The following is a 20,203-nucleotide window of genomic DNA, read 5'->3' on the forward strand; positions in this document are numbered from 1 at the left end:
GGAAAGTGAGTTCCCTGTCAATAGAGATGTGAACATAAACACTAGGATATTATGGGGGGATTCAGGCATCACATCACAGGTTGGACTAAGTGATCTTTAGGGTCCCATCCAAACTTGAGGAGCTTGGATTCTGTGACTGATAACTGGAAAGTCCAATGTAGTAGACATCTGTTGGGTGCCACCAAAGCATCTGTTTTCCTCTTCTCCTTTCCCAAAAGACCTCTGGCCCCCTCACTAAGCCCATCAGTTTATTTTATAACCAGAAAAGAAACTGGTTCAGAAAAAGGCATTTCAGGCCAAGAAGATACAAGGAGGTGTTTGCTTAAGGCTTTGGAAAAGAACTGTCCCCTCTTATTTATAGGAGCTACCAAACAAAGCTGGGGCGGGGGGTGGGAGACGGAGAGACAAGGCTTAGGATAGGGTTGTCTGATAAAATATAAGACACCCTGAGGAATTTGAATTTCAGATAAACAACAAATAATTTTTAGTATAAATAGGTCCCAAATGTTGCATGAGACATATTTATACTAAAAAAAAAATTCATTGTTAATCTGAAATTCAAATTTCAGTAGACAGCCTGTAGTTCTTTCTTGCTAATTCAGACAACCCAATGATTCCATGGAAGGCAAAGAAGAGAGACAGAAAGAAACTGGATTCTTAGTACTATATTTGAACCACTGGATGAAGCTTTGTCTGAACCTCACACCTCTAAAATTTCCAGGTACAAAAACCAATATGTTCTTTCTGTTGTTTAACTAGATTTGCATATAGTTGTCAGTTCCTCAGAACCTTCCTTACCCTAATAGATTGATCAGAAACTGAAAGCTTTGATCTTATTGGGAAGCAGATTTCCTTAGGAGAAGGCTTGCTTTGCACCCTTTTGTTAGTCTGGTTATCCTAGTCAGGAACCTCTGTGTGGTTCCATCCCTTCTTATGATGTTAATTTTATGTCTCAGCTTGACCAGACCACGGGGTGCCACATATTTGGTTAAACATTATTCTGTGAGGGTATTTCCAGATGCGATTACCATTTGAATTAGTACAACTAGTAAAGCCCTCTTCAACGTGTGTGGACCTCATCCAACCCCTGGGCGACCTGAATAGAACAAAAAGGCAGACTAAGGGAGAATTTGCTCTCTCTGCCTGTATTTAAGTAGGACTATACAGTGGGAAAGACCCTGATGCTGGGAGGGATTGGGGGCAGGCGGAGAAGGGGACGACAGAGGATGAGATGGCTGGATGGCATCACCGACTCAATGGACGTGAGTTTGAGTAAACTCCGGGAGTTGGTGATGGACAGGGAGGCCTGGCGTGCTGCGATTCATGGGGTCGCAAAGAGTCGGACACAACTGAGCGACTGAACTGAACACAATGTAATGTTACTTAGCCATAAAAAGGAATGCGTCTGAGTCCGTCCTAATAAGGTGGATGGACCTAGAGCATATTATAAGGAATGAAGTAAATCAAAAAGAGAAAAACAAATACCATATATGAATGCATATATATGGAATCTAGAAGAATGGTACTGATGAACCCATCTGCAGGGCAGCAGTGGAGATACAGACACAAAGAAGAAACCTGTAGACACAGTGAGGGAAGTCGAGGCTGGGACGAACGGACAGAGTAGCAAGGAAACAGAAGGGGACGACAGGATGAGATGGCTAGATGGCATCACCGACTCGATGGACATGAGTTTGAGTCCAACTCCGGGAGTTGGTGATGGACAGGGAAACCTGGTGTGCTGCAGTCCATGGGGTGGCAAAGACGGAGTGGCTGAACTGAATGTAAAACAGCCAGCCAGTGGGAATTTGCTGTCTGACTCAGGCAACTCAAACTGGTGCTCTTTCATACAGATGGCTAACAGACATGTGAGAAGAAGCTCAACGTCACTCATTATCAGAGAAATGCAACTCAAAACCACAATGAGGTACCTTCTCACGCTGGCCAGAATGGCTGCTATCAAAAAGTCTACAAACAGTAAATGCTGGAGAGGGTGTGGAGAAAAGGGAACCCTCTCCACTTTTACACTGATGGTGCAAATGCAAAATAGTACAGCCACTATGAAGAACAGTATGGAGATTCCTTAAAAAACTGGAAACAGAACTGCCATATGACCCAGCAATCCCACTGCTGGGCATACACACCGAGGAAACCAGAATTGAAAGAGACACCAATGTTCATCACAGCACTGTTTATAATAGCCAGGACATGGAAGCAACCTAGATGTATTTAGCAGATGAATGGTAAGAAAGCTGTGATACATGTACACAATGGAATATTACTCAGCTATTTAAAAGAATACATTTAAATCAGTTCTAATGAGGTGGATGAAACTAGAGCCTATTACACAGAGTGAAGTAAGTCAGAAAGAAAAGTACCAATATAGTATATTAATGCATATATATGGAATTTAGAAAGATGGTAATGATGATCCTATATGTGAGACAGCAAAAGAAACACAGATAGAAAGAACAGACTTTTGGACCCTGTGGGAGAAGGCGAGGGTGGGATGATTTGAGAGAATAGCATTGAAATATGTACATTATCATATGTGAAATAGATCGCCAGTCCAAGTTTGATGCATGAAAGAGGGCACTCAAAGCCAGTGCTCTGGGACAACCCAGAGGGGTGGGATGGGGAGGGAGGTGGGAGCGGGGTTCAGATAGGGGGACACCTGTACACCCATGGCTGATTCATGTCAATGTATGGCAAAAATCACCTCAATATTGTAAAGTAATTAGCCTCCAATTAAAATAAATAAGTTCATTTAAAAAAAACAAAACTGGTGCTCTATGATAACCTAGAGGTCGACATGGGGTGAGAGGTAGGAGGGAGGTTCAAGTGGTGGGGTACATAGGCTCATTCATATAGATGTATGGCAGGAACCAACATAATATCGTAAAGCAACTATCCTCTTAAAATTTATTTTTAATCCTCTTAAAAATTTATTTTTAATTGGAGGATAATTGCTTTACAATACTGTGTTGGTTTCTACCATATTTTTTTTTAAGTGGGACATTGATCTTCTCCTGCCTTTGAATTCAAACTCGCGCATATACCACTGGCTCTCTCAGTTCTCAGACCTTTTGGACTGGGATTATACCATGGGCTTTCCAGGGTCTCCAGCTTGCTGACTGCAGATCATGGGATTTCTCAGCTTCCATACTGCATGAACCAATTCCTTATTATACATATGTATAGTTGTATATGTATATCAGTGTGCATATATCTATATACGCTATATGTCTATGAAGTGAGTGAAGTGAAAGTCGTCAGTCGTGTCTGATTGTTTGCGACCCCATGGACTATACAGTCCATGGAATTCTCCAGTCCAGAATACTGGAGCGGGTGGCTGTTCCCTTCTCTAGGGGATCTTCCCAGCCCAGGGATCCAACCTAGGTCTCCCACATTGCAGGTGGATTCTTTACCAGCTGACCCACCAGGGAAGCCCAAGAATACTGGAGTGGGTATCCCATCCCTTCCCCAGCAGATCTTCCTGACCCAGGAATCAAACCAGGGTCTCCTTCACTGCAAGCAGATTCTTTACCAGCTGAGCTATCAGGTATACACACAGATGTTCTATATCCACACGTACACTACGTAGTGCTAAGTTACTTCAGTGGGGTCCGACTCTTTATGATCCCATGGACTGTAGCCCGCCAGGCTCCTCCGTCCATGGGATTCCCCAGGCAAGAATACTCGAGTGGGTTGCCATTTCCTTCTCCAGGGGGTCTTCACAATCCAGGGATTGAACCTGCATCTCCTACATTGGCAGGCAGGTTCTTTACCGCTGGTGCCCCCTGGGAAGCCCAGGTATATTACATAGTCAAAGTATATGTTATATATATCTACATGAATATGTTGTATAAACATATGTATGTAGGGACATCCCTGGTGCTCCAGTGGCTAGGACTCCAAGTTCCCAATGCAGGAGGCCCCAGGTTCGATCCCTGGTTAGGGAACTAGATCCTGGGTGCTTCAACTATAAGATTCCACATGTCACACCAAAGATTGGCGATCCCGGGTGCTGCAGCTAAGACCCATAACAGCCAAAGAAATTAGAAACAAGAAGTCCATTTGCATGTAGATATCTATAACATATATATTCTATTAGCCCTGTTTAACCAGAGAATTCAGACTAATCCACTTCTCTACTCATACCAACATCCCTGCAGACCCTTACTAGGTTAACTCTGTCTTTATTTTTAGGACAGACCTTTACGAGAAGCACAGTTGTGTCTTCAGCTTCCTCTCCTCCCTCCCGAGTGGTCTGAGTGGATGCCAGCTCCCTCCGAGAAGTTGCGAAGCCGTTACAAGCTGGTGGGTGCTGCAGTCTCAGCCCTGCACACAGACTGCCCAGTGTCTGCCTGGCTCCGGGGCAGGAGAGAGCTGCCTTGGGACCGACAGAAAACTGACCAGCTTGTTTATCTTTGGGACCAGAAGAAACCAGCTCCTTTTCATTCTCAATGGCCAGGCTTGGAAATCCAGCTTGCCAGAAGCCGTCCTTTGGGGAGACTCTGGCTAGGGCATTAAAGAGGCAGGACTTTGCTGGAAATTGTGCTCACTGGCCAAGGCCAGGTGGAAAGATCAATCCGGGCTTTATGAATTAGTCCCTTCATTTTTCTGGGTCTGCTTTTCCTCATCTGGAAAACAGATTGGACCATGAGGTTGTACACTGGGTACCAGTCAGGGCTCAGGGGGATAACAGGGGATCCCAGCGACCAAGCCCTGGGCTTGAGGCAGGGGTTGGGTCCAGGGCAGGAGGTAAAGGCCAGGGGTGAGGCAGACCCAGCTACAAGAGCAACAGCTGCAACCCTCAAATCAGCTCAACTCATGGGAACAAGCTAGGCCCAGCCCCACTGCTTTCAATCGCCCCTGTGACCCAGACCCCTTAATTTCCGGCCTTACTTCGCCTGGCTCCTAACCCTCAGCTCCATTTACATCCCACAGAGCTAGCACTTCACATGCAGGCACCTCGGTCACAACATCCTGCCCTCTCCAAGGACGCCGGTGGAGAGTTGCTCCTTCAGCCCTTTCTGCTTCGGTCCTCCTCAGGTGGGAGAGACCCTATGCTGGTGTATTAGTTAGGCATTGCTGCTACAGAAAATAGACCCCAACGTGTAATAGATAAACATAAAGGAAGTTTATTTCATGTCTCAATAGTTCAGGGCGGTCCTAGATTGGAGTTCAAGGGTGGTGAATGGGGACGGGGCTGCTACAGAAAATAGACCCCAACGTGTAATAGATAAACATAAAGGAAGTTTATTTCATGTCTCAATAGTTCAGGGCGGTCCTAGATTGGAGTTCAAGGGTGGTGAATGGGGACGGGGCTGCTACAGAAAATAGACCCCAACGTGTAATAGATAAACATAAAGGAAGTTTATTTCATGTCTCAATAGTTGAGGGCAGTCCTAGATTGGAGTTCAAGGGTGGTGAATGGGGACGGGGCCATCCTCCAGGCAGTCAGAGACTCCAGCTGGTGGCAGCTACGTCATCTTTAAAACAGCTTCCAAATTCATGCTGGGGGATCACCATCAGATAACCAAGGGAAAGAGTATAGAAGGGTTTTATTGGTCAGATCTGGGAAGAAGACACGTGTATCACTTGGCATTGATTACAACTATGCTGCGTGGCCTCACCCAGCTACAAGGATGGAGTCTACTGTGAGCCCAGGAAGATGAGGAAGTAGGTTGGGTGAAGAGCTGGCTGGTCTCTTCCATGCCCGACTTCAGCCCTTTGGGATCTTCGTACCCTGGGCTCGTGGCTCAAGCTGGCTTGGAAGCTGGGCCCAGCCCAGGGTTCCTGAAAGTGCTCCCTCTGGGAATGGGAGTGGGTGGGGGTTTCGGGAAGTGCTGTTTCTATCTCAGGTGGGTTAAGTGGCAGGATGTGGCACCACCGCCATCACCTTCTCCAAACATCGTCATTTACCACATGCCCTCCAGGCCTAAGGAATCGAGTGTCCCCTGCAGGGAGGAGAGCAGTGAGGACAAGCTCACTGGTGAACTCATCAGAACCTCCGGAGGTGTTTCTCAGCCCCATGGCTCTGACCTCTCTAGGGAAACCTGTGTGTGGGTGTATGTGAAGATGATCACATAAAATAATCACAATAATGCGGTAGCATTATCCCCATTTCACAGATGAGAAAACTGAGGCTCAGAGAAACCAAGTTTTGTAGCTGCAAATTGTAAGCCAGGGTTTGACTTCATGTTCTGTATTTCTCTCTCTGTATCATGTTTCTTCCTTCTTTCTCTCACTCATGTGTCCTTAAGTCTATTCAAATGCCACCTCCCCCTGAAGCCTATTGCTTCTGTTTGAATCTCCTTTGGCCTTCCTCTGTGTCTCTTCTAAGTTGACCTTGTGATAGGATATTTTGTGCATATCACATTCCTCTGTAAGCCTCTTGAGGGCAAAGACTACACCGGTTTCACCTCTGAATCTCTCCCTCCTGGATTTACATACATATGTACACACACATACACACAAATATCCATTCAGTGAATGAATACTTTGTCACAGAATTCTTGAATCTGGTTAAATGGAAAATCTAAGCCAACTATGAAAGAAAGATCAAAGGACAATTTATAGCAAACCACACACTCGCTCCTGTATTTTTTCTTCACACCCTGTTCCCTTCTCTCATATCCTGGTTTTCCCAGGCAGGCCTCCATGGGGCTTGGCTCATCCACTCTGGCTAGAGAACTTCCCAACATTCTGTTTATTAGTAGTAATAGCAGTAGGACTATTACTATGAATAGCTGAGATTTACAGAACCTCTAAATGGCATCTTCCTTGAGTGCAGAGACTGTGGAGCCCCTTGGCCCCAGCTCAGGTCTGGCCCACTCTATATTTTCTTTTGTTTTAATTGGAGTATATTTGATTTACAAGGTTTCAGTTATAGAGCAAAGTAATTCAGTTTCATATAAATATATATATTCTTTTTCAGATTCTTGTCTATTATTACAAGATATTGCATACAGTTCCCTGTGCTATACAGTAGGCTCTTGCTGTCTACCTATTTATATATATACATACACTTTCAATAGGGCTGCCCAGGTGGCTCAGTAGGTAAAGAATCCGCCTGCAAATGCAGGAGATGCCAGTTCAGTCCCTGGGTGGGGAAGATCCCCTGGAAGAGGGCATGGCAAACTGCCTCCTGGGCCCCTTTGCTGACTGCATCCCAGTCTCTCTCTTTCCTTTACCTACTCACTCACTCAGGAAATATTTCTGAGCGTCTATTACATGGGAGAGACCAGACAGGGATGAATAGTGCAGACATAGTTTTTGCCCTAAAGGAACACATGGTCCGGTGGTCAAGGCAGACGTTCAGCAAGTGAAGGCACAAGCAGAGACCCGCCTTCAAGGACAGCAAGTGCCACAGGGAAAGAGGAGAACGCCGTGAGGGGCTTCGCTGGCTCGGATGGTCAGAGAAAGCCTCCCTAAGACTTAGACTTGATGAAAGAGCCAGCCTAGTGAGGAGGTGCTCCGGGCAGTGAGGACAGCACCGGGGTAGCCCTGAAACCGGAAAGCTGGGGGTTCAGAGAGAAACCCAGGTAAAGCCATGCGGCACACCGTGGCACAGAGGACTCCGGGTGAAGATGAGCTGTGAGCAAGGACAGAGGTCAGGGTCACTGGCTGAGGACCCTGAGTGCAGCGGAGGACCAGGGAAGAGTTTTAAGCCAGGGAACGATGTGTGCAGTGAGGAGGCTGGATGAGACCAGCGTGGAAAGAGGAAGGAGGCTATTGTAGTAATCCAGTAGAAGGAAAGTGGTTTGACCAGGGAGAGGTAATGAAGGTGGAGAGGAAGTGGCAGACAATGGAATCAAGAGGACTCCAGTACTGGATGGAGCCCTGGCAGAGGAGTCAGAATTTCCTTGTAATCTTGGGGGTGGGGGTGGCTGAATCCAGTCTATATAAACAGGGAAGCCCTGTACTAGATTTTCCAAAAACTCCTGATGAGGTGGCTCAAGTTTTTCCAATCAAATCAAGGCAGTTGAGCCCTCAGTTTGAGCCTCTGTGATAGAAGCATACTCTGAGTGGGGGCTGGTTCTCCCGGTCAAGGTGTGATTGTTATAGAGCAGAGGCCTGACTCTGAGATGGGTAGGGTCTCCATGTCTCATCAGAGGAAAAGGCAGATCAGTGGGTCTGCCCCACAGACTGCCTGCTGGCTCAGGATGAGCTGGACCAGGATGAAGGGTTGGAAGGAGGTATTTTTAACCTGGCCCCGGGGAGGGGTTCAGATATCCAGGCAGAGTGACCCTGGGTCAGGAAGCAGGCCGTGCCTGTGATGTGGAGATAAGCAGTGAGTTAGGGGAGAGAAAGCCCAGCCCAGGGGTCACTGGCTAAACAGAGTTAAGAGCTTGCTCAAGAGTTTCTCAAAGAGAACCCAAGGAATTGGGTATGTTTTCATGATTCATTTTCCAACTTGAGAAAGGTTTAAGTATTCTTTCCTCTACCTTCTTCCCCATAAATTCCCCACCGGATACCCCAAATGCCGGTCATATTTGGGGAAAGAATTGTTAGGAATGTCTTCATTTAGTTTCTGAGTATAGCCAAATCCACTGCATTTGCCCAGCTGCTGGGTGAGATTGACTTTCTGTGGCTGGGTCGTCCCTGGGTTCCAGTTCAGTGAACATAATGGGAGTTCTTCAACTAATGTCTGTCCTCAACCTCCCTCTCATCTCCTGACCACTACACAGCCCACTGACTCTGGCTGCACCCATGGCCCAGCTCTGGGTGGGATACATTCCTTGCCAGACACCTCCCCAGCCCTGCCTCGCCTCCTGCCAGGGAAGGGGCTTGGACACCCACCACCCTCTCTGAGTCCTCCCCGGTCAAGAAGGCAGGTCCTGCCAGCCCACGCCCTTGCTCCTGAGGAAGCCAGGCCCTCTGAGCAAACCTGTGATGGACCACATGGTTCCCTCTCCTTTAAAAATAAGCATTCCCTGTGGCTCGAGTTGGCCTTCACCCCAGCAAGGTGAGTCCCTTCCAAAAACCTATGTCAGAGCATCCTTTGTAACGCCTGGGGAAGAGTGAAGGTGGAAAAAAGGCTTCTATTTATCCGGATGTTTGACATCCAGAGAAGGAATATTATTGTTTCTCCAGTCAAATACTGGGGCTCCATTGAAAAGTATTTTCAATCTGCCAGACTGAAGTCCTGCGCCTTTGTGAACCTCAGCCAATACATGCAGTCCAGGTGTTGGATCCAGGCCCGTTTCTCCCAGGCAGCCACATTCCTGTCTGGTGTCCTGAACAGGGCACATCTGGTCTTGGTCCCAGAGGCAACTGCGGTGACATTCTCCTATCCCATCAGTGGGCAGAGTTAAGAAAAACTCTCCCCGTCATTTTGTGGAGGCCAGGGGCTGCCAGCGTAAGGATGGAGTCGTGCCAAGGCAGAGCTGTGTCCTGGAGGTTACAGAAATGATGTGGCTGAAGCCTCCTCTGATCAGTCAGTCAGCATCCTCCCAGATGTAGGAGAAGCCTGCCTAGGATGGAGCATGCAAAATTCACCTGGTCTCTTCCTCTGCTGCTCTACATTCAAAACACTGGGGTTTTTTGGGGGGTGGAGGGGTTCTTTTTTCTACACTATAAATGCGATGCACAGTCCCAAAAACAAATTTAGTAACTATAGACAAGAAAAAGGGGGAAATGAAATTCACCGAACTTCCCATCTCGAGATAATAATATATTTATTATACTTTATATAATTCAAGCATTATTTTTATGCATGATATATAGCTTTTAAAAAATACTAAAATGAAATCATCCAGCATATATTATTTTATAACTTGCCTTTTCCACTTACTAATGTATCATGAATATCTATTTAATAAGTACACCTCTAATGATGTGGGTTTGATCCCTGGGTCAGGAAGATCCCTTAGAGAAGGAAATGGCAACCCACTCCAATATTCTTGTCTGAGAAATCCCATGGACAGCGGAGCCTGGTGGGCCACAGTCCAGGGGGGTTACAAAGAGTCAGACACAACTTAGTGACTAAACAACAGCAACAGAAGATTAATAGCTATAGAGTATTTTATTCAACTGATGCACAGTAAGTTTTTAAACAATTCTCAATGGATATTTAGGTAGTTTCTAATTCCTTATTACTATGAGCAACCCTATGATGAACATCCACATAGCTGAATCTTTGGGAGTACCTAGAATTATTTGTTAAGAGTGATGATAATATACTATAGCAGTGAGAGCAAACCAAGAAAAGAGTGATGATCATAGCTACCATATTTTTAGTGTTCACTCTACTTTATCTGAAAACAGACATGTAGCTTACCCAATCTACACAACTGTACATGTCAGAGGCAGAATGCATACCGAGGTTTGTCTGACTACAGGTCCAGATTTCCAAATATTATCCCCCCATCTTGCTAGTTTGTTGCTTTAGAATGATGGAGAACATGGTAAGGCCAGCTAACTCTATGAGCAAAAGCCTATGGATGCACTTCATTAGCTGTGAAATAAGTTTCCTGGTCAGAAGCAGTGCTCTGTGAAATACCATGATAGTAAATAAGATACTTGGTAAGTCTATGGATATGGGTAGAAATATTGTGAGCAGGAAAGACAAACCCATATCCAGAATATTCACATCCATCAGGAGAAGAAAAAGAAGTGCTCCCGAAACGAAAGCATTTCAGTGTAACCAATCGGCCACCGGGCTTTTAGCTGGTCTCTCCAAATAGTGGTACCATACTTAGAGCTGTGTTGGTCTCTGCTCTTGTAGGTAGTGTGGGTATTCAGAAGTGACTACAACCAGATTGGTCTTGGTGAGTGAAAGCCCATTTGCTAGGTCAATGCAAAATCTCCATCCATGTAGTCATGGCTATTTTGTTTATGAGCCGTTGACATACAGAGAATGGGTCAACCTGATAATTAAGATTATTCTGTGCTGAGATTGCTCTTTGATGAGCACTCACTTGGCATTCAGATATCTTCACTTCTGAACCCACTTGGAGAGGCCCATCCAAATATCTCTTCCTCAGACATTCTTGTCATCAAATTTCCAACTGTCTTCTTTCCAAGTCCCTGACCAAACCATTAGCCATGTCTATGAATGAACATAGATCCAAACCCCTAGCCATCTTTCCCTCCAGGCAAGATAAACATCCAGGTGTCCTGCTCAAGGGGCTTTCCTGATGGCTTAGCAGTGACGAATTCACCTGCCAATAAAAGAGATGCAGGTTTGATCCCTGGGTTGGGAAGATCCCCTAGAGAAGGGAATGGCAACCCACTCCTGCATTCTTGCCTGGAGAATCTCATGGACAGAGGACAGAGGATGTCCCTTCACCACTGTCCTTCAGGGAATCCCTGAGTGGAGCTATAGCGCTAGAGAGCTGCCACCAGTAGGCTGAGAGCAGCTCTTCCATCTCTCACCCATGGACCTCTCTCTACATGCCCTCACATTGGAATTCTTAATGAGCTCCCTAATGGCATTTGTAATAGAAGAGTAGAATGTGTCCAAACCCCTCAGATTTGTACCTGGGAACAGTCGCTCAATGACCCAGACCTTGGGCTGCTCTCTCAGCTTCATCTTGGTGGACTTAAGGCAGAGACCATGTCTACTGACCTCTTTTATCTAAGAGTGAGCTCTTTTATCTAAGAGTGAGCTCTTTTTTCATTACGGATGTTCCCCGATCCACATCCACAGATGTGGCAGGGACAAATCTAGCTCCCAGTCCTGATAGCATCCAGTTTCCAGCACCCAGAGCACTCAGCAGAAAGCCCAGGTCCCTTTTCACATATTTTTCTCACTAGGTCATAGAGCTTTATGCAAATCAAGCTAGTCAAGAGGAAGAGTCACAACTAAGACGTCCCTAAGTTCCAGGGTGGAGTTGTTTTGGTTAGTGTAGCTTAGGAAGTTGTTAGAATATTTCTTATTCTCTCAGTTCTATGCACAAATCCCACCCATCCACCACTTAATCAATTCTGAAACTGAGGTATGTCTTAGTCAGTACTTGCATTTATTGTAGGTTCCCTGAATCCCCAAGGGGGGAAAAAAAAGGCTATTATATCAATGCTGACTATTTTCAGTCAAGTTAGTTCTTGGCATTGAGGTATTAGGGAACATGATAGCCAAAGCCATGGGGATGGGTGACATTACCTAAGGTGAAGATGTGGCAGTAGGAAAGAAACAGAACTAGTAGATAAGATAAAATAAAAAATTAGTGGTATTCTTATATCAGTTAAGAATTAAATGCTTACTGTGAGCTTGGTACTGTTTTAAAGGCTTTGTAAACATTAAGTACTTCAATTCTGATTATAACCTTGTGAGCTAGTCTTGCTATCATCAGCAGCATCCCATTTTACGGATGAGGGAATTGAGGAAACCTGCTCAGATCATAGAGATAGGACCTCAACTCCAGCAGTTCTGGCTCCAAAGTCCTTTCCCACCTTCCCACCTCAGGGTTAGGCACTTAATCAGGCATTTTCCAGCACCAAACTGGGTACTTTGGACTTATCGATCAAAGTTCTTGGTTGCAAGTAATAGAAACTGACCTCTTCCTTTAAGAAGGAAAGGGATGTATGTAGAGGCTATTTGTTCAGGCATTAACCACCAGCAGCTCTAAGCCCGTGAGGAGAAATGCTGACAACAGGCCAACCCCTGATCACTCTCAGCTCCAAGAAAAGAGGGACATCTGGACATTTATGTATCCTGGTCAGATGCACCACCTCTGATGTGTTCTTGTCAAAATAACGAGCCCAAATCTGATCAAGCTTCTGACACAACGACCTATATTCCACAAGTGCAGAGGCCAGAGGACATGTCAAATAAAACTATGAGACAGCAATCAGCCAAGACCACACGTAGAAAATTCCCTAGGAAAACTGACCCTAAGTCTTCAGAAATAAGAGGCACAAACCTCCCCCCAACACACACACACCCAAAAAAAGGAGGGAAAACCTTTACAGATGGAAATCCATTAAACAGCATGTTAGCCAAATACAATGGGTGAATATTGTTTGGATCCTGATCTGAATAAACCAACCATAGACATATTTTTTCAGACAATTAGGGAAGACTAAATATGGCCTGGGTATTAAATGATACTGAAGAATCACTATTAGTGGTATAGGTTGGCCTAGTGGTAATATAGCTATTTGTGTGGTTTTTAAGTCTGTATCTGTTAGAGACATATACTGAAGCATTTATGAGTGAAATGATAGGATGTCTGGAAGTTGCTTTAAAATAAATTACGTAGATCCTCCACTCTAAAGAAGAAGGCTCACAGCTCCCCACTGTTTATGCGTGTGCTGCACATACAGACTTTCTTCCAAAGAGTATACTGTGGAAGGGGTGGGTGGGGAGATGAATAAGTCTACAGTGGAGAAACCTCCCCAGCACTTCTTCAGCCAGCTGATCAAGGCCAACATCAACTAGAGTAAATCATGTTGATGGTATGGAGCGACGAAAACAGCACTCTACCTATGCCACCTTCCTGAAACCCATCACCCCAGCCCAACTGTGAGAAAAACAGCAGACAAATTCCAGCAAGGGGACCTCCTGCAGTCTACCTGACCAGTACCCCTCAGAACTGTCAAGGTCATCAAAAACAAGGGCACTCTGTGAAAGAAAAACAGTTTCTCTACTCACAATACTCTTGACACGAAGTGTGGATTTTCCACACTGAGAAATTCTCCAATTTTCTGTGGACACCGACTGTGGGTACTACAATTTAATTCAGTTCTGACATTAACTACCCAGAGTTAATGCAGGCCCCACATTTTAAGGGCTTAGTCCCATAAGACTGCCCCTACTTCCGATGTTAGCCACAAGTGATGGGTGTCCAGGTGACCCACAGTTCTGTCTGACTTGGCTACAAATCAGGGGTTCCCATGATCCTCTCCCCAGCATCAATAATTTGCTATAACAGCTCACAGAATTTGGGGAAACATTTAAATTCACTGGTGCCATTTCAAGGAACAGCAGGTACATATGATGAAGTCCAGAAGGGTCCCAAAAGCAGGTATTTCTATCCCTCCCCGTGTGGACATCCGAGTCCAGGGATGTGTTTACCAACCTGGAAGCTCTTTGAACAACAAGCCTGGTTCCTGGGAGGCATTCATTCAAGACTGAATGGATGAGAGGCTGTGATTGTAAATGATCTTGCCTCTTAGGGTGAAGGTGATGAAATCCTGGCGTTGTGAAGCCAGGGTTCAACAATGACTATCCTACTGGCTGTGTGCCTTTCAGGAAATCATTCTCCTTCTCTGAGTCTGCCCTCCCCTCCCATTGTAATAAAGGAGGTGGCAGCCCAATTGGGATTTTACCTTACCATTCCTCAGTCGAGGTCAACATCACTGCCTGGACAAAGAGTCCAGTGAAGCAGGTCCTGCTGCCAGGAAGACTGGCTCACAGCTGGCCTGGTGACTCCCCATGCCAACCCTGCCCTCTCCACTGCTAGAGGGAAGGCAGGTGCCCGCCACACACACTGGCAATGGGACCTTCGGAAGGGCCTTGCGGGGAGATGGGAAGGTTGCTCACCTATCCCCCAAGGACTTTGCCTGCTCTGGAGTCTTTTGGCCATAACTGAGCCCACCTGTGAAGGTCCCAGTCACAGACGTCCTGGGTCGGGGACCCCTGGAGAGAAAGTCCAGAAGGAAGTGCCAGGTCACAGTACCGCTCACTCAGGACCTAGGTTCTGCCCCAGCCTGGCCCCGGCGCTGGCTCTGTGGGAGCGCAGGAAGCCGGGTTGGATGACGCACACTTCTTTCCAGGAGGAGGGAGCCTCAGAGAGGAGCGAATCCCAGAACATAAATCAAATGGGGTGTAAAATTGTTCTGGGCCACGCTTCGTAAAGCTGCTACAGCACATCTTTAGTAGCAGCCCCAGAGCCAGCGAGACACACAGACAGGTGCCTGGTGGGTGGGAAGGGTGGCAGTTAGCCCTGCAGAGATGATGCAGGGGCCCACAGCTCGTCTCGGGGGGCACTGCTGACCCCCGCTGGTGGGGCAGGAGGAAGGGAGCTGAGGGGCAGGTGCTGAAGGTTGGCTAGTCCTTACCAGCCCTTCCTCTGTAAATTCTCTGAGAATTTCATTGTGGGCACACCCACCTACAGCTTAATCTACAGAGGGGCCAAGGGCCCAGGAAGGGCCATCAGCAAGCCATCAGCTCTTCCAGACATGGCCAGGGCCCAGGGCACCCAGTATACTGCTAGGCTGAAGTCAGCAGTCAGCTAATTCCCCCGTGATCTGGCATCTTAGCCAGGGGAACAGGGAGGAGCCTGCTTGAGTGATTTGGGACCTGTCAGTGATCCCCAGACCTAGATTTTGAAGATGCATAGCTCCTTTTGTTTGCTCTTTTGCCAAGTAAATATATATTTTTAAACCCTACAATCTGATATCAGTACTATGTAGTCATGTTAATAGCAAAAAAAAAAAAATACAATCAGCATAATCACTTTCCTAAATTTGCTATATCATCTCAATTTTTCTCATTTCATTGTGAGTAGCAGAGGTCAGTGTTATACAAGATGTTATGAAGACCATTAACAAAATGAAAGATGGCCTACTGAATGGGAGAAAATATTGCAGATGATATGACCAATAAGGGGTTAATATTAAAAATATGTATATGGTTCATACAACTCAACATCAAAAAAACACACAACTTCATTGAAAAATTGGGCAGAAGACCTGAACAGACATTTTTCCAAAGAGAACATGCAGAAGGCCAATAGGCACATGAAAAGATGCTCAACATTGATAATCATCAGGGAAATGCAAATCAAAACCACAATGAGTTATCATCTCACCTCTGTCAGAATGGTGACCATCAAAAAGGACACAGATAACAAACGGTGAGGATGTGGGGAAAAGGGGACCCTTGCACACTGTCGGTGGGAATGTAAACTGGTGCAGCCACTGCGGAAAACACTATGGAGGTTTCTCAGAAAACTAAAAAGAGAACTACCCTATAACCCAGCAATTCCAGTCCTGGGCATATATTAAAAAAAAAAAAAGTCTGAAAACACTAATTTGAAAAGCTACATGCACCCTAATGTCCATAGCGGTATTATTTAAAATGGAAACAACCCATGTCCATCAACAGATGAATGAATAAAGATGTGACATATACATATATATATATGTATACACACATACACACACACACACACACACACAATGGAATACTACTCAACCATAAAAATGAAAAAAAAATTGCCATTTGCAGCAACATAGGTAGACTTGGAGGGTATTATGCTAAGTGAAATAAATTGCACAAAAATAAACACTTATATATCACTTATGTGTGGAATTTTAAAAATATGACAAACTGGTAAATATAACAAAAGAGAAAGACTTAGATATAGAGAAAAAACTAAGGGTTACCAGTGGGTGGAGGAAAGAAGGGAGGGAAAAATAAAAGGGTAGGGGACTAAGAGACTTAAAATATTTTGTATAGAGGAAGCTGCAAGAATATGTTGTACAACACAGAGAATATACCCAGTATGTTAGAATAACTATAAATGGAGTATAACTTAAAAATTGTGAATCACTATGTTGTACACCTGTAACTTCTGTTGTATATCAGCTGCACTTCGAATTTAAAAAAAAGAAAAAAGATGTTATGAAGGATCAACATGTGTGAGAGGAAACAGCAGGAGAGTAGGCAGAGAGGAGGTGACCTCAGTGCAGGTCTGATGATGAAGGCTCTGCCAGTGCCCGTCAGACCGTCCCAGGTGGACCCACGTGGCTGGGTCTTCATGCCCCCAGCTTGCTCCGTCCCTGGCTGCAACCTGCCCCTTAGGAGAACATGACCTTGAACCAGGCAAGCCTCTGCAGCTGAGACCAGGTGAAGACCCTGACAGTTGGAGACCATCTGACCACTGGCCCTACTCCTGGCAGCAACCTGGATGGGGAAGTGGATGGTCACCTCCGAGTCTACCAGAATAGTTAGTTTTCAGCACTTAGACATCTCTTGAACATTGAAACCACCTTGGAACACAGGCAGAGTGGAAGTACTTACCTGACTTCACAGATGGGTAAACTGAGGCCACACATTGAGTGAGACAGTGCTGAGCAGGTCCTCTAAGCCAGGCCTTCAGAGTCCTCCTCCAGTGCCTCTGTGACCAAGAGCAAGGACTCAATGAAAAGAATAACTATTACTGCAAATGCTAACAATTAGTATTACCAATCTACCACTAGGTGAATGGCCAGGCCCTGTGTCTTAAATTTTGTGTATTAGTCCATTTAAACTTCCCCACATCCCATGAGCTGACTTCTAGTATTATCCTCATTGTGGAGACAAGGAAACTGAGTCTCAAAAAGGTGAGGACTGTTGCCCAAGGTCAGTTCAGGTCAGTTGCTCAGTCGTGTCTGACTCTTTGCAACCCCATGAATTGCAGCATACCAGGCCTCCCTGTCCATCATCAACTCCCAGAGTTTACTCAAACTCATGTCCATCGAGTCGGTGAGGCCATCCAGCCATCTCATCCTCTGTCATCCCCTTCTCCTCCTGCCCCCAATCCCTCCCAGCATCAGGGTCTTTTCCAATGAGTCAACTCTTTGCATGAGGTGACCAAAGTATTGGAGTTTCAACTTCAGCATCAGTCCTTCCAATGAACACCCAGGACTGATCTCCTTTAGGATGGACTGGTTGGATCTCCTTGCAGTCCAAGGGACTCTCAAGAGTCTTCTCCAACACCACAGTTCAAAAGCATCAATTTTTCAGCGCTCAGCTTTCTTTACAGTCCAACTCTCACATCCATACATGACCACTGGAAAAACCATAGCCTTGACCAGACAGACCTTTGTTGGCCAAGTAATGTCTCTGCTTTTTAATATGCTATCTAAGTTGGTCATAACTTTCCTTCCATGGAGTAAGTAAGCATCTTTTAATTTCATGGCTGCAATCACCATCTCCAGTGATTTTGGAGGCCAAAAGAATAAAGTCAGCCACTGTTTCCCCATCTATTTGCCATGAAGTGATGGGACCGGATGCCATGATCTTAGTTTTCTGAATGTTGAACTTTAAGCCAACTTTTTCACTCTCCTCCTCCACTTTCATCAAGAGGTTTTTTAGTTCCTCTTCATCTGCATATCTGAGGTTATTGATATTTCTCCCGGCAATCTTGATTCCAGCTTGTGCTTCTTCCAGCCCAGCGTTTCTCATGATGTACTCTGCATGTAAGTTAAATAAGCAGGGTGACAATATGCAGCCTTGAAGTACTCCTTTTCCTATTTGGAACCAGTCTGTTGTTCTATGTCCAGTTCTAACTGTTACTTCCTTACCTGCATATAGATTTCTCAAGAGGCAGGTCAAGTGGTCTGGTATTCCCATCTCTTCCAGAATTTTCCACAGTTTATTGTGATCCACACAGTCAAAGGCTTTGGCATAGTCAATCAAGCAGAAATAGATGTTTTTCTGGAACTCTCTTGCTTTTTTGATGATCCAGCGGATGTTGGCAATTTGATCTTTGGTTCCTCTGCCTTTTCTAAAACCAGCTTGAACATCTGGAAGTTCACAGTTCACGTATTGCTGAAGCCTGGTTTGGAGAATTTTGAGCATTACTTTACTAGCGTGTGAGATGAGTGCAATTGTGCAGTAATTTGAGCATTCTTTAGGACTGGAATGAAAACTGACCTTTTCCAGTCCTGTGGCCCCTGCTGAGTTTTCCAAATTTGCTCACTCAGCTAATAAAGCAGGGTCAGGGACTCAGACCAGGTCCATCAGCTTCCAGAGCCTGCAGAGACTGTGCTCCCAAACAACAGGGTGATCTGATCTCATTGCCCACCAGTTGGGGGTTGAGAGCTGCATGCTGGTGCTCCAAGTGTGGGCAGGCTGGATAGAAGAGCCCTAGAGATCGACATCACTTAATGTGGGAGGCCTGCTCTGACTGGGGGAAGGAGCAGCTGCTGTTCCCAGTGATGTGACCTGATGCAAGTTCCTCCTACTAAGGGCCTCTGGGAAAAATGAGGGTCTAGCCCATGTGCATTCTTTTTTTTGTTAAGGAATAAACTCTTTTTTTTAAAAACTTTATTCTGTATTTGAATATAGCTGATTAATAATGTTGTGATAGTTTCAGATGAAGAGCAAAGGGACTCATCTATACATATAAATGTATCCACTCTCCCCCAAGCGCTACTCCCATCCAGGCTGCCACCCAGCACTGAGCAGAGTCCCATGTACTATACAGTAGGTCTTTGTTGGTTATCCATTTTAAACAAAGCAGTGTGTCCATGTCCATCCCAAACTCCCTCACTACCCCTTCCCACTATCCTTCCCCGCAACAACTATAAGCTCATTCTCAAAGTCTGTGAATCTGTTTCTGATAAACTCTTTCCTTAATAAATAATCTTATTTATTTATGGTTGTGAGTCTTCACTGCCGTGTGGGCTTTTCTCTGTCTGCGGTACACAGGCTTCCCATTGCGGTGGTTTCCCTTGTTGGGGAGCACAGGCTCTATAGCGCACGGGCTCAGTGGTTGCGGCTCCTTGGCTTGAGTGCACAGGCTCAATATCAATAGTTGTGGCGCACAGACTTAGTTGCTCTGCAGCATGTGGGATCTTCCCAGGCCAGGGATCGAACTCACGTCTCCTGCGTTGGCAGGCAGACTCTTCACCACTGAGCCTCCAGGGAAGCCCCCCGCCCCCATGTGCATTCTGAAAGATCTTCCCTAGATCTCCTGACCATCTGGGTTTCTACTTGGGACTCATTTCTGGAGCTGCCCATGGCTCTGTAGGCTTCTTAGGAACACCCCTGTATGGCCCAGCCCCTCCCTGGCCTTAGGTTGACCTGGACTGTGAGCATCATGTCTGGTTTGGGGCGGCAAGTGGGTCTCTCAGCTCTGCCATTTCTCCTTCTCCATCACACTTGTTTATAAAGCACAACTGGGCCCGGGCCTGGTGAACCCTGCCTCCCCCAGACCTCCTTACTCTTGGGCTCTGATGAGCCCTTAGGTCTGGGAGATACAAAGAGGGGGTGGGGGAGAGGAAGCAGGGAGCCGGATGTGCGTGTGTTAAGGGGCAAGGGAGGGCCTGCAGGGGCTTCGCGTTCCTCAGGGAACCTCCTCCAAGAAATTCCATGCTCCAACAAGAACCCATAAAAATCAAAGATGTGCTTCCATATGCAATAATTTATCCCAAACAAGTGATGAAAACTTCCCTTCCATTAATCACTGGGCAAGAGGCTAATTGATTTACAGGCGTGTGGTCTGTATAGTGCTCTGGAGGGTTACATGTGGGGTGACTG

General features: G+C 45.9%; 1 long non-coding RNA gene across 1 annotated transcript in view; it reads right to left on the minus strand.

Annotated features, from left to right (window-relative positions):
- The window catches only part of LOC133067440 (uncharacterized), a 161,823-nt gene that overhangs the window by 81,158 nt on the left and 60,462 nt on the right, over nt 1-20,203 (minus strand). Inside the window, exon 3 of the long non-coding RNA XR_009695255.1 lies at nt 16,979-17,075. This is a non-coding gene — a long non-coding RNA (uncharacterized LOC133067440). The remainder of the gene's footprint in view (nt 1-16,978; nt 17,076-20,203) is intronic.

This window comes from Dama dama, chromosome 12 (genome assembly GCF_033118175.1).
Source record: "Dama dama isolate Ldn47 chromosome 12, ASM3311817v1, whole genome shotgun sequence".
In the NCBI taxonomy this organism is placed as follows: domain Eukaryota; kingdom Metazoa; phylum Chordata; class Mammalia; order Artiodactyla; family Cervidae; genus Dama; species Dama dama.